General features: G+C 34.9%; 1 long non-coding RNA gene across 2 annotated transcripts in view; it reads right to left on the bottom strand.

Annotated features, from left to right (window-relative positions):
- Positions 1-1,804: 1,804 nt before the first annotated feature.
- The window catches only part of LOC141455433 (uncharacterized), a 33,892-nt gene continuing 21,816 nt past the window's right edge, over positions 1,805-13,880 (bottom strand). For both annotated transcript variants that reach the window (XR_012459267.1, XR_012459268.1), the window contains exons 3-6: positions 4,225-4,334; positions 4,025-4,120; positions 3,749-3,899; positions 1,805-3,645 (exon numbers count right to left, since the gene is read on the bottom strand). This is a non-coding gene — a long non-coding RNA (uncharacterized lncRNA). The remainder of the gene's footprint in view (positions 3,646-3,748; positions 3,900-4,024; positions 4,121-4,224; positions 4,335-13,880) is intronic.

Raw genomic sequence — 13,880 nt, 5'->3', positions numbered from 1 at the left:
GTCGAATCATAAAATCTATGGATTTTTGTTTCTTGCACAGTATTAAAGAAGAGGTTATTTTAATCCTTCCCCTCTCAAACGAAGAATCGGTAAATGAACTGCAGTAAATAAATAATAAATATTTCCTAGGCATTGTGGTGGAGAGGACTTTAGAAGCCTAAATTACATACTGCAGTCAGGTTAAGCCTTTGAGTCCTTAGTAACTGCTTAATGCTAAGCACAGCTTGTTCTGAGATGTTCATAAATACAGAAATTCTTATGGCAAGAGTAATAAGAGAACTAATAGTAAAATAAAACCAAACATTACGCAAACTTGAGAGAAAAATTTTAAAAAAGCTAACATTTTGGAAGAACACTAATGCAAATTAATTTAACTAAAACGTTTCCAACAGAAAATGATTTAACTCGGTCTCTTTGCTAAATAACTTCATCAGCACGTGATTCTTCTTGACGCTGACTTGACTCTCACTCGAACTTACCTGACTAACTCCTCGTCCGGATTCAGGTGTCCACTTTGCACTGCATCTCGCCGATCTTTTTCTTAATTTTTATTCGGACCCCTGGCATATCGTATTTCCCAACTTCTATCGGTCCTTGGTATGGCTTTTCATTCCTAGTCTTTCTACTCCGCACAGCATTTTGTTTGGCATTGTGGTGCCTGCTACTGAAGATAATAAGGGTCCAACACAGGTCTGTTATCCAGATTGGTTGAACTCATACCGTTAAATTGTTTTGTTTCTACTTATTTCTGCCTACCACTTACTACTTACTGCATTGTATTACAGCCCTATTCGAGCCAGGGCCTCCTCCAGAATTACTTACCATACTTGTCTGTCTTCAGCCTACCATGCTCTAATTCCTAATCACCTGAAGTCATCCTCCAAATCATGGAATCTCTTCAGAGTCTCTTCAGCTTTCCTTCTGGCCACCCAAGTCATTAGAATCGATATTGAGCAAAAATCAATCTTGTTTAACTATCTCGTTTTGTTTTTAAAACTAACTAAGTAAAAGGCGAAAGATTTATTCGTTTTGAAGAGAGACCAGACTGGGATTAGCTATGCGGTTAGCGTACTGGACTCCCACGCGAAGATCCCGGGATCGAATCCAGCTGCTGGCCCCCTTAGATTTTCTCTACCTAGGAGCTTCTTACAGCACACAAAGGGTTCAACACAGGTCTGCTATCCAGATTGGTTGAACTCATAATGGGAAGGGATTAGCTATGAGGTTAGCATACTGGACTCCCCCGCGGAGATCCCGGGATCGAATCCAGCTGCTGGCCCCCTTAGATTTTCTCTACCTAGGAGCTTCTTACAGCACACAAAGGGTTCAACACAGGTCTGCTATCCAGATTACATCACACTGTCCGGTGATGGACAATGTTGTCTGTAACGTGAGAACACTGTCCGGAGGCCGGCAGTGCACTGAAAAAAGCTCCGGGCGCTAATAACCGTAGAAGTTGACGCGCCTTAAATCATTTTTTTAAACTAAGCTTTAATTTTTTAAACTTTGATATTCAATCCGTTTTGAGCTTTACCGAGTTTAGTAAAGTTGTTCTTACTTATTAGTTTGTGTGTGCTCGTATGGATGGTTAACATTTAAAAATGGAAAGTCGCCAGAATTTTCAAATTTGATATTGGGATTAGTTATAAAATTTACTTTTACAACAGTTCAAAAAAAAATTTCAGTTTTTAAATTAAACATTATAATTTTTGGGTTAAAATTTTTAATTTTATTGCAACTAATGCAGACGGAGTAAAATCCATGCATTATTTGCGTTTTGTTTTTATGTTTTATATTACTGTATTATTTTTTAAATTAATAAACATTTTATTATTATTATTATTTAACAAAAAAAGAATTATAGAAATTAATAATTTTCCGAGATATTATATAACTATTTTTATTTGTACTGCTGAGGAGAGAGATGTATTGTACAAGTTTTTGTAGTAATAGTATGGCCTTATTTTGTGTTTGCGTTCTGAGTAGAGAGGGCTGTTTGGTAGGTGGTAGTCTCGCTGAGAGTGGCCCCCTCCAACAAGTCCCATTTATTCCCCCACTACATCCACCTCCAAACTCCCCATTCCCACCTGCTCCCCACTTTATCTATCCCTCTCTCTTACTCTCCCACCTCTCAGTGTGTCGCTGTCTCTCTCTCTCTAACGGCCTCTATTGCTGTCTCGCTCCCTCGCTCAGTGAAGGACTAGTACCATTTGAATTCATTATAAAACACTGTTACCCACCGAACCAAAATTATATTCAAAGGAATATGACAAAAACTTTGAATTTTTACTCTTTTAGTTATTTATTTAATTTTATTTTTTTAATTAATGTTGAAAATATTATTTTCTTTTTGTTTTTGATACATAATCAATTTAATACTTCCCACGATTATATATTACTCTATTATTACTTTATTCCACATTATTATATAATTCTTTCCTTAATTTAAAAAAAAAGTCCTAATTGATTGTGTAACAATTAAATTAAATCCTAAAATAAATGAGTTTAGCGATATATTCGTTTAAGGATAACTTTTTTCTATTAAAAATCTTACGTTCAATTTTTTTTTAAATTAATATCCTATTGTTATTGATTTCCTTCAGCTGGTAATCTTCATAATCTTATCCGTTATTCATTCATGTCTATAGTTATCACCAGACTAAACTGACTCTTAACTAATGAAATCGCTAATATTGTCCAAAGTTGCTGATCTAAACGTGTGTTAATTATGTCTTGAGAGGTTAGAACCAAGGAGAACTCATTGTCTTCCCAATACGATTCCAGCTTTGAAGGTGCCCAATTTTAGGGAATAGCTTGCAAGTATTTGTGCTTGGCTGCTAAAAAAAAAAAGGTGAAACGAGAAGTCTTGTACTGCTGGGTAAATGTCCTAAAAAAGTGGCTCCCAGATATGCAAAGAAATAGATTAGGCGTTTTTTTTGGGGGGGGGGGGAGCTTACAGTGCCTCATTCGCTTCTACCCATGATCCGATCATGAGAGTCCAATTTTCGATGCACTGAAAGCAGTTTAGAACGAAATGCTTATCAATTGTTTCGAGAACGTATAGCCTCTTTATTGGCCATTCACAGTTATCCTGAAAGCCTTTATATCCTAGTAACGCTTTTGCAGCAATGTTTTTGGCCCAAAAAACCCCCAATTTCTCAGCTAACCTAGTCCTACCTTTCCAAAATTTATATCTTAAGGAACGGTAGCTATTTCATTTTTTAAAAAAGTGCTATTGCAGGAACTTTGTTCATTTTTGTCAGCCGAAAATTTTAGCAAAAGATTTACTATTATTAAATACACAAAAAATTGGTAGGCCTTATCACCTGTCTCTAAAAACGGATCTCTAAGGAAGACAAGACCAAAGATTATAGATGTCCAATGGTTCAATAAATGTTGCAACAAATCGCAACGGTGTTTATCAGCATTTTTTACGATATAATGAAGATTATTAAGTTCTGTACCCCCACGAGGTTACAGTTTAGCTCAGTGATTAGTGCATTTGAATCCCAAATGGAGATCCCAGGTTCAAGTCTAAATTCCTGCACTATCTAATAGCTCAATATCCAGTGTTGGATTGTTGTCTGCAAAGAAAGAACGAAAGAGATCATTCTTCGGGAACCACCAATGACATCATATGTTGACCTGTCTTAAAAAAAAAATCAAATTATTTAGCAATTATGCTGGTTACTTATAAGATTATTGAGAACCAAAGCTACATGTAGTAATATTTAAAAATTTGTCTCACGCATAAAAGTTTAACATGCCAGAAAGATTTGTAATGACTGTAAGTGAAGAGATGAACTCTGGCCATTCTTGGCAAATTCTTATTAAAATATTCTCTTTAAATTTCTTGTTAACCCTGAGTAGTTCTTCAATGAATGTCCCGAACTTCAAAACTGAAACAACGTAACAAAAAAGTTATTATTATTTGTCACATAGACTAGAATTGTTAATAAAGTAATTAGTAAATAAAGTAAATAAGTATTACATCTTTACAAAATAGACTAAATGTAATAAATACCGCAAGGGATTAACCCAGTTGTTGGACACTGGATTTCTGCCGCGGAGATCAAGAGTTCGATTCCAGCTGCCCGCCTTTATGTTCTTCTCTTTCAGCCTATAATGAAAGAACAGTGCATGAAGACGGGCAATTCACTGAAATTGTCGGGCGCCAATAACCTTAGATATTGATGCACCACAAATTAACATATTTATTCATACCTTAAAAACACTAAGAGTCCCAGATTGAAAGCATCTTTTGGTTTGATGAAATCCCAATCTACTTCATGAATTACAAAAAGATTTCTGCAGATGGATGTTTAGTTAAAGTTCTAGAACAATACCTCAATGAATTAGAAATGTGCTTAGCTGTACACTTCGACCGTATTTACTGACCACTAGTAATCTCCTGCACGAGAGACAGTGTTAATTCTTCGCTTAAAAACCAAAAATAGACAGAAATAGTGATTTAAAATCAAAGTTGTTTCAAAAATTACTTTATTACACATTTTTGTTCAGCTCTTTCAAAGATATGTCGTGAGTTTCCCAATTTAATTCATTGGGTATCTTCTTCATATTTATTTTTTCACCATCAAGTGACGAAATGAACATCAAGATTTATGAAATCATTATTTTAGCCGTGAATTTTGAAAAAAAAAACTAAGAAAATTTTGGCGTGCAATTGTTTTAAAATTAAATTTTAATAAAAATTAAGCAACCCAATAGTTTTCATAGATTTTCCTAAACGAATTCGAAATTAGAGCTACAAGTTTACAGTGAAATAATTTAAACGGAATGCATATCGTTAATAATATATTATTTAATAACGACAAGGAAGGAGCCTATTAGGTTATCAAGAGGATAAGAATAATTTTAGATTATAACAAAATATATATGTACGTACATACAGAGAGAGAAATAGAAATAAATAAAAAAATGGGATGATTCAAATTAAAATAACTAATGAAATATAACAAGAATAGATTAAAAATTAAGGTTGTTAAAAGTTTAGGTTATAACGGCTTTATGCGCGTATCTGGATGACAAGTAGGCCGGCGAATCTAGTCGGTGCAAAAATGCCGGCTGTTCAAATTGTACACTATTAAATACTCATGTCCAAGATAATGATTTATTTTATAGTTTATTAAAGAAATAATTAATAATCATCGAGTATTCATTAATTATTATTTATTTTTTACTCTTTATAATCCAATACACAAGTTTGTTCTAGGGTATTTTCGTTGAATTAAATAAGTTGGCGGGTTTTCTAAGAGTGTCAATTTAAAATAAGGCATGCTTGTGCGCATGCGTCATGTCCGGTTATTGATCTGGTGATTGGGAGGGGCCAGCCAATCGTATTACGCTTTCTTGCTGGTCCCTTATAGTCTTCATTAATATTTCTAAATTGGACGCATATCTCTCTGAGAGAAAACCAATTTAATATGTATAATAAATTTCTCTCTTACACAAAAAATTATGTATATATTTATTTATTTATTTTTAAATTTAAAGATTTATTCGCTTTTCATTTTTTTTTTATATATTTTCTTAGTTTTTTTTTTAGTTATCGCTTTTCCCAGAGTAAAAGAAAATCTTGATAACTTGTTTTACTTTTATAAAAATAAAATAACCTCCTCTAGTAAGCTTATTTATTTTAAGACCATGTAAAGTTGTGCCAGATATGTTGTGGGCTTTAAAATGTTAGTGTACAAGTCTGATGGAAGCTCTTTAACGGGTAAATTTAGACTGGCATGTTTAGCGTGGGACGGTTTTCGTTGCTTGCAATTCGGATCAATAATCGGAGGGGGGAAACTCTCCTATTTTCTAACCCCTCTTTATAGGCAGACAACGTATATTCTCTGGAACCAGTGGAAAGCTTCCTATATAAGAGGCAGTGGACTTGCTAGCGCACTGCCATCTGTCAACAGGACAGCCAAACTGCCTGTAAAATAAAAAAAAAAATAAAGAGAAAAAAAATTGAGATACCGTGTCTTGTGTTAACTTTGAAAATACTGCTTTTACACTTTGTTATCTTCTGCTTGTACTTTATCAGTTCTCAAAGGTTATTTTTTTTTAATCTCTTCTGTTTCATTCATTTGGAGCTTCAAGACTAAATCTTAGAACCCCCCACCACTAGCACACACACACATACTCTCTTACTCTCTTTACTTTATTTCAAGGTTTCAAGAAGGTTATAAATAATTAACTTCTCAAGAGATCAGAAAGAAATACGCTTTAAAAATGCGTCTTTAATTAGAAAAATAAAACTTTATTTCAATTAAGTGAACCTTAAAAATTAAAATACATGGTAAAATCTAGGAATTTAAAATAATGTAGTGTGACAGATTTACTTTCGCTTACGTCATAATTATTTGACTTATAATTATTTTTGAAATCTTAAAACACGGAGTTTGTAAGAAGCTTTAATATATACCTTCAAAATTTTACCTGGTTGGTTCATAGACTCATGGCCGTATGAATTTCAAATTTGTAATGCATTTTAAATTAATTCAAATGAATTAAATTTAGTATACCTCAATTCAATGTGATAGAAGATAGACGAGATTAGATTAGATTTGGTTAAACGAGGGTTAGCCAAGAAGCCTGCGCCAACCAGACCCAGAGGGTCTATTGTGGCAAAGGCTAGTTAGGGCATCCCCTCCAATCATGTCTGCTTAGAGAGTTTGATGAGAGAATACCGGGTAAAGAATGATGGCGGGTCGTTTCTTCTCCAAAGTGCTGAACCTTGAACCAAACTAACCGGGTAGCATTTGTTAGAAAACACCATAAAGCCTTCCAGGATTTATACCATAAATTGATATAAATAAATTATTAAGACAAAGCAAAATGAACTTATAGGAACTTTATCTTAGGAGAGATAAGGTCGTTTCCATACAGTTCAACGTAATCCCCAACTATAAGCGGACAAAGTACGATACCTGGGATTATACCTTAGACCGTCAACTCACGTGGAATCCCCACATTAAACTCAAAAAATAGATGACAAAACACAGCAAAACTATTAAAACGTTTACTAGTACAAACTTCCAAACAATAGTTAGTCCACCCTATCTGGACTTACAGAGCAAAACTATGAACTTCAACCAAGCATTCTAATTCCAGTTGCATTTCAGTCATCGCCAATCTGAAATCCATTACATTGCCGGTCTTTTATTTAAAAAAAGAACTATCTTTATCTCGTTGCAAACATTAGCTGTACAACCTCATAGATTAGAAAAATCCAAGGATTTCAGGATTTGAACTCGGGATTTCCGTGTTACAAATCCATCGCAATACCACAATGAACTATTCCGTTCCGAGTTTTTTCGTATTTTAAGATATTTTTTCATTGTTCATTTTGTTTTGTTTTTTCTTGCTGAATAAACTAAAAAAAAAGTCCATTAAATAAGTCTAATAAATTTTATCTTTGAATTTGGTTGTATTACAGCCATTTTCAGTATAAAAACATCTTTTTTAATGAACTTCGGACTAAACCCATATTCTATCATTACAATTTTTCAATTATAACATCATGTGTTCATCAATAATTTTTTTGTATAATTTTTTTTTAAATTTTTTATTTTGTATTATTAAATAATTTTTATTTTTCTTATCCTCATTTCTTTCTGAAAATTAATTTCATAATTTGTCGACTTATATTTGTAGTCAAGCAAATACTTTGATCTATAAGAGATTAAAATCTTAGAATACTTTAAAATCCCTTCTACTTTAAATGTCTTACCAATAAAGGCTGTTTATGCAACATATGTTCTGCAATAATTATCTACACTTTATATAAAACATTTTTTGCAAAAAAGTGATTTTATAATACACTGAGCATAAGTATTTACGAGGGTCGTTTGAAAAGTCCGTGCAAAAATAAAAACTACTTAATTTTTTGGGGTAAGATAAGATTAAATAAGGGAGGCCACAAGGCCTACGCCACTGCGACCCCTTTGGATCTATTGTGGCTCCCCGACTTTTAGAGCTCACCCTCCAGACCCGTCCGTTTAATTAGACTCTTAATTCTGGAGAGTGACTCCTGGGTAAAGCTCTCAGGCCTTGGTTTTTCCTCCCCGAGAAGTAACATCCTTAGCCATACAAGCCCCTCACACTGACACAACACGTGCAGTGCAGTTTCCTCTTCTTCCTGGCAGAACCTACAAAGGCTGTCATCTGCCAGGCCCATGCGATGCATGTGTTTTCTGAGTCTGCAGTGGCCAGTTAATAGGCCTACAATCATCCTGATAGCCCCACGGCCTTGACGGATTAATTCTGCAGTCAGCCTCGGCGAATAGCCTTTAATAAACTCCTTCGCCTGTCTCTGTCCAGTGGTGGCGAGCCACCACTCCTGAGACCTACTCTGCACCCACAAATTAATGGCCGCAGTCTTGACACACTTCGAAACCCCAAAACAGGGCTCCGGGCCAACGAAGTGTCCCGCAGAGCCTTCCCGGGCCAATAAATCTGCCACTTCGTTTCCTTTATATCCTGAATGACCAGGTACCCAAACCAGAAAGACCTTATTTTGGTCACTAATTTCCTTCAGGGCACCCAGACAGTCCCAGACCAGCCTAATTTTTTGGGGTAAACCTTTTTTATTTTTCAACATAGTCTCCTTTTAGGCTTATACACTTCGTCCAACGCTGCTCTAGTTTGTTGATCCCTTCCGAATAATAGGATTTGTCCAAGTCTGAAAAATAGCCATTCGTTTCTGCAATCACCTCCTCGTTTGAATAAAATCTTTTTCCCGCCAGCCATTTCTTCATCTTGGGGAACAAATAGTAGTCCGAGGGAGCCAAGTCTGGAGAATAGGGGGGATGTGAAACGAGTTGGAACCCTATTTCCATTAATTTTGCGACCACAACTGCTGAGGTGTGAGCTGGTGCGTTGTCGTGATGGAAAAGGACTTTTTTGTGGGCCAATCGTGGGCGTTTTTCTTGCAGCTCGGTTTTCAAACGGTCCAATAACGATGAATAATATGCACCTGTAATAGTTTTACCCTTTTCCAGATAGTGGATGAGGATTATTCCTTGCGAATCCCAAAAGACAGTCGCCATAATCTTTCCGGCCGAAGGAACGGTCTTCGCCTTTTTTGGCGCAGATTCCCCCCTTGGTAACCCATTGTTTAGATTGTTCTTTGGTCTCAGGAGTGTAGTGATGTATCCATGTTTCATCCACAGTGACGAAACGACGCTTAAAGTCCTGCTGATTCTTCTGGAACAGCTGCAAACCGTCCTTGCAACACTTCACACGATTTCGTTTTTGGTCAAGCGTGAGCAATCGCGGCACCCATCTTGCGGATAGCTTTGTCATGTCCAAATGTTGATGCAAAATATTATGTACCCGTTCATTCGAGATGCCCACAGCACTAGCAATCTCACGCACCTTCACTCTTCTGTCATCCATCACCATATCATGGATTTTATCAATGATTTCTGGAGTAGTAACCTCAACAGGGCGTCCAGAACGTTCAGCGTCACTCCGAAAATTTTGAAACCACTTATAAACTGTTCTAATCGAAGGTGCAGAGTCACCATAATGTTTATCAAGCTTCTCTTTAGTCTCCTGAGGCGTTTTGCCTTTCATAAAGTAGTGTTTAATCAACATACGAAATTCTTTTTCGTCCATTTTTTGAAAATCAATCGACTTCCTCGATTCAAACGAATGCCAAACACAAAGAAATAGACCGATCTGGCTGAAACTTGGTGTGTGTTCTTCCAAGAGATGCTACTAACTAAACATAACCTCGATACGCGCCAGTGGTGCTATCTCTCTGACTTTGCACGGACTTTTCAAACGAATTTTCAAAAGGAGTTTGCTTTCTGTTATGATTGGTCCTTCCCACAGAATTTAGACTTTAGCAAGCTGATAGTTCACCATACTCTTAACAGGATGAATCTTTCAACAATTCTTCAAACATGGGTCACATCTAGGATTAGTTGAAAATAAGATTACGTCAAAGCACTAATATTTTTTGCATCCCTAGCACGTTAACTTAACAGTAAATTCCTTTTCTTTACCTAAATAAAATCCAAGGCCTGAGACCGGAAATCGAACTCAGTACCACAATACGAATTATCTTTGCGGACTTCGCATCTAACCGCTCGACTATTGTGACGTCTACATCATCTTAATCAGTTTAGTATTTGAGAATTTGACTTCAATTTTGTTCCCTTCTCATATTACTGTATTGAAAGTCAAATTTTCTACATCCCCTCTTATTCAATTGCTTTAGATTTAGCAAAGAGGTAGAGGCCAATTAATTAAATACAAACTTCTTTGGATTGTTTAATGAAATTGATTGATATTGCAGACAAATACAAACGAAAAAGTGAAATCTATTCATTAATCTAAGAAACAGAAATGAAGTAATTTCTTAAATTATTCAGACTAGACATTTTAAAACTGTCAAAATGAAATAAGCTGGATTACTCAATCTAAATGATAAATTCTTGTATAACATACAATCAATCATATAGTTTAGATATTAAGTTGCTGAGTTAAGCTAAAACTTTATCCTTCTATGACCTACATTTCTTAGATAAACATAAAAGATTTTAAAATTTATGTCCTAATCAAATGAAATACTTGCAACGGTAGAGTTAATGAAAATGTAGTATGCAGATTATTTGGTTCAGAATGTCCATAATTAAGTTCATAATAGAGTTGAGAACTATCAGTAAACTTTTGCATATTGTCGTAGAAGGAAGAATAGATAAGTTCACATTAAAATTTTAGATACGAGATTTTATACTTGTTGCACTACATTTGCTGGGTACCTTACTTTCTTAGTTGTAACCTTCCATTCTGGAGCTATTGTAGACTGACAGGTGAGCAAAAAAAGTAACAAAACTCGACTGTATCGAGTTGCTGAAGCACAGCTTTCCCATCTATAATTGACAATTTCATATAAAACAAATAATACAAAATTATCCTTTTATAGAAGGTATATGATATAAAAAAACAATTTAAATACCTTACATTTAAACAAAAAGAATGCATGGACATTATATTATAGTACGGAATGTTACAGAAGGTTATGTTTAAGCCTTTTGGGTCTATTAGGAATGGAAGGATCGCAGGTGGCTCATTTACGGCAGAGTGGGTTAAAGATGGTAATTCGGTAGGGAGAGAAGTTTCAGCATGCGATTTTGGACACAGGGACGCAATCTAAATCTACTTTAGAACGTCAAGGAGAGTTTTGTCGCAAGTTTGAGAACTCTATAGTTTCTTGTTGTTACTACTGCAGTAGGTCAGGGCTCCAGGCGGAGCAGGCTTAGAGGAACATCAGCCTCATGATGACTTTGTAGAGGAGGAGTTTGTCTCGTACAGTCATTATCGAGTTGTGAAGAAACATTTATATTAACTTTAAAAATGTATTTTTATATGGAATTTTATATTTTCTTTCATAAATTTTTAAATTGGCTTTATATACCTAAGTAATGGCTGACTGAGGCAAGAGAATTCAATGATTTCCTCAATTATAATAATATCCTCGTCGAGAAAATATCTAGATCATCCCTTGAGATGATCATCCCTCCGAGCCCTAAAATTGCGCTCAATCTCTTCTTTACGCCTCTCAGAGAGACAGTTCACACACTTAGCGTAAATGATGCTTTTCACTTTCTAATATCACTCGATTGCTACGCAGAACTACCACTTAACACAGCATTGCCAATGCTCGAACTCAGTCAGTTATTGCCAATGTGGAATCATATTGACTCCATAATTTATTTTCATCTTTTTTTATGTTGATATAAATTTTAATTATAAAATTTGCATTAAAGGATGAGAAAAAATAGGAATTAAGGACGAAAAAACAAATTCTGTCCACAAATCGGCTTTAACATTTCACGCAGAAGGAATTAACTTTAACTTAGGATCGCAGTAGTTTCAGTATTTTCTAGAATCCTGATTGACTGCCTTCTGATCAGGGGCTTTTTCATTTTTTTAATTACATTCACTATTTTTTCAATTACTGTGCGCTGTTGACACGGATCGGAAATTACCCAATTCGCTACAAGTTTTTGCTTCAATTCGGACAGAAAAACAATTCTAGAAAGAGGCTTTTTTGTGCCTTGATACTTTCTATGAAAATTATGTAAATTTATCAAATAAGTATTTAGGCAATAATCTGGAGTCAAGTTAATAACAGAAAATTTACTTATATTGCCAATCAGGAGTCGAAATGACTCCGATATATTTACGTGTAATGCCAATCTGGAGTCAAAATGACTCCTATGATTCAATTAAACTTATCTGCAAAAAGAAACTAAGAATTCCACGGTCTTCAGCTTGTGACTATCCAAATGGTGAGAGAGTGGGGATAGCATATCTAAGAGCATTTCGGGATAGCTATGAGATGTGGGGAAACAGAGACCATTCCTATTTTTTTTTTTTTGGAGACAAATTGACTTCGGATTGGCAATGCAGTGTTAAACAGCTGCGAACACTTCCTCAAAACACGTGCAGTTGAGATGTTGATGTGCTTTACGCTTTTGATTAGCGGCAAAGCGAATCTTTTAAAATGAAAGTTTAAAAAACAAATAATTTGGAATTACTTGAACTACGCCAGAATAAAACCGGAACAATCAAGAATTACACCTAAGGTAGCCGCTTTTGGCACTTATGCAGTTGTGATCACCATTACGAATTTGGATTTTGAAGATTTGGATGTATTTCTTACTCCTAGTTTTAAATTCAGGTTCTAAATTAAATTTAAAAAATAAATTAAGTTTTTTCTTAAATATTGAAATTTCCATTCAAATTTTTAAAATAAATATTGTGTTCGTTACGTATCTAATAGCAACGCCAGCATTATAAATAAGTAGAAGTGGACGCACTATTTTATTTTATTTATTTTTTAAATAAAAAGATAAAAATAAAAAATTGCGCGGTAAATAGAGATTCCTATTTGTTTTAAAAGACCAGGATCTTCCATATTTGTTAATTTAGTCACAATATCATTCCTCCTTTATTTAGAAGTTAACCTTTGTCTCAAGGACTTTGTAACGGATCTCCGAGTACATTACGTAGCTTACAACAAGACTAACCTACCAATCTCATTCTTTCTATTTAAATATCTACCTTCAAACCAACTTAAAAAATACTATTCAACGTTAATACTTTCCATTTTGGTGGAGTGCCCATATATATGGACAATGCTCTCTTATCTTTAGGACAGTACTGATTGTGCTCATTGGCAGACAGTTTTCTTTGGTGTTTATACAAATAGGATTTTCAGGGATTTATTTAAAACCAGAGAATTAATTTTTATCTGGCATGCTACTTACATTAAACCGCGGTAAAGCTGATATTAAAACTGTCCGGTAGGACAGTTGTATAAGGGTTGATCATCAAAAACTGCACAAAAAGCGTAACGTTGAAAAACACCCAACTTTGACAATTTTTTTCTCTTTTTCTATAAAAGATAAAATTCCCAAATTTTCTTTATAAAGTAGGGCAATCCTTCTTTATGCCTGTAATTTTTTCGCAACAACATAGATATAATAGATTTCGAGAAAAAAGTTGCTGAAAATGAGCAAAAACGGCATTTTCAAAAATGGTTGTTGTTACCTTTTTTGTAAACTGCGTAGCGCCTAAACGCGAGAACCGATTTTCATGAATGAGGTGTCATTCGATTCGGAATTTTATGAAGATGTGCCTTTTGGGGGTCTCGACGCTGTACATCGAATGGGAGAGGAGTTAGCCCCCTTTTATGTAAGGCCCCCTCCAAAATTATTATTTCTAATTTCTCTGTAAATCTTGGCCCGATTTTGATAAAATTTGGTAGGATCATAGGGTTATGGCTTCCCTACGTAACATTAAAACGACATTCTGCTCTTACACTTGTTAAGAGGAAGTATAGCAATCGT

The sequence above is a fragment of the Rhodnius prolixus genome, unplaced genomic scaffold (assembly GCF_049639745.1).
Source record: "Rhodnius prolixus isolate KJV_2025 unplaced genomic scaffold, Rpr scaffold_4, whole genome shotgun sequence".
Lineage (NCBI taxonomy): Eukaryota > Metazoa > Arthropoda > Insecta > Hemiptera > Reduviidae > Rhodnius > Rhodnius prolixus.
This window is presented reverse-complemented; position numbering and strand designations above follow the sequence as displayed.